The following is a 1,291-nucleotide window of genomic DNA, read 5'->3' on the forward strand; positions in this document are numbered from 1 at the left end:
TTTTTTTTTTTTTTTTTTTTTTTTTCCCCCCCCTCTTGCCTTAGATAAACGTTAGGAGGAACCAGTCAAAGGAAAGAGTGCCTTCTGGAACTGTCAAGCTCTCAGTTGGCAGCTCGGTGATTGGCTTGGTCTACTTCTGAGGTGCTGAGGGAAGATGTCTGCTGTTCCAAAATGATAAAAATTAAAAATTGGGTTCCTTTTGTTGAGGGATGGGTGCTAATGCTGGCAGCTGAATGGTTATCTTCTGGCTATGTTTTCCTTTGTTGAAGCTGAAACACAGCCTACGACCTAGGACGTCGCACCCAGAGCTGCTTCTGGAAAGATGAGTGATGCAGCAGTTATTTTTGAGTTGTGGTTCTCAGTGTCATTTTGAGTGTCCCCTCTTTCTCTTCTCGAGGTGTTGTAGCTGGCTTAAGAGGGCAGATGGAAGCATCTGCCTCAGGGGCAGGTGAGCAGGCAGAGGTAAGGCAGCAGGTGAAAGTAACTGTCCTAGCTGTGCTGTGGCTTTGGATGCTGCCTCGCCCTATGCTTTTCTTCTTCTTTCACAGGACTCTTGCACAGGCTCAAAGGACCAAAGTTCGCCCTGAAGAGGAGCAAGAGAAGGGGGGCTGGTCATGAGCTTGGTTGGAGTGGAATGGCAAAGTAGTGCGAGGTGACTATGAAGGGTTTCTCTCTTGCTTTGCAGGTGCCATGGCAGGCTCTCCACAGAAGTGGCTGAGGATTTGAGATAAGGCTGGAGAGTGACAAGGAACGGCACATGCAGTGATGGTTTCCAAGCGCTGCGGTTGCTTTCTCTTCTGTTTATCAGGTGCCACAGGCAAGGTGGGTTGTAACATTAGTCTTTAGAATTGGAGCAAAGCTGGTCACTTGAAAGCTGTGTTGTTCCTGAGAAAGGTGTTGTAGAGGAAAAAGGTTTTCTGGTGTGGCAGTTCCTGATGGTGGTCTGTTTCTGCAGGTGAAGAGGTGCCTGAAGCCCCATCCTGTATGGGCTGAGTACGCCTCGCTGAGGATGAAGCTTGCTTTTCATTAGTGCCTAAAGACACATTGGGGCTGAAATGCTGTGTCTGTATTTGGGCTGGGGTTGTGCCTTGGTGAGTGTGGGGATGGCTTTTAAGTCGGTGCAGCAGAGGGCCAGAATCCAGCGCCCTGTAGTGTGTTTTGACCCATCAGCATAGCCTTTTGTTTTTCAGATAGCCTACTCAGGTGCCCGGGACGAGTTTAGCGCGGCGCCGCCCGGGACGAGTTTAGCGCGGCGCCGCCCGGGACGAGTTTAGCGCGGCGCCGCCCGGGA

At 50.7% G+C, this 1,291-nt stretch overlaps 1 long non-coding RNA gene across 1 annotated transcript in view; it reads left to right on the forward strand.

The window, feature by feature from the left end:
- Positions 1–1,291, forward strand: part of LOC118159939 — a 4,821-nt gene that overhangs the window by 2,938 nt on the left and 592 nt on the right. Inside the window, exon 2 of the long non-coding RNA XR_004747289.1 lies at positions 956–1,091. This is a non-coding gene — a long non-coding RNA (uncharacterized LOC118159939). The remainder of the gene's footprint in view (positions 1–955; positions 1,092–1,291) is intronic.

This window comes from Oxyura jamaicensis, unplaced genomic scaffold (genome assembly GCF_011077185.1).
Source record: "Oxyura jamaicensis isolate SHBP4307 breed ruddy duck unplaced genomic scaffold, BPBGC_Ojam_1.0 oxyUn_random_OJ72760, whole genome shotgun sequence".
NCBI classification, from domain to species: Eukaryota; Metazoa; Chordata; class Aves; order Anseriformes; family Anatidae; genus Oxyura; species Oxyura jamaicensis.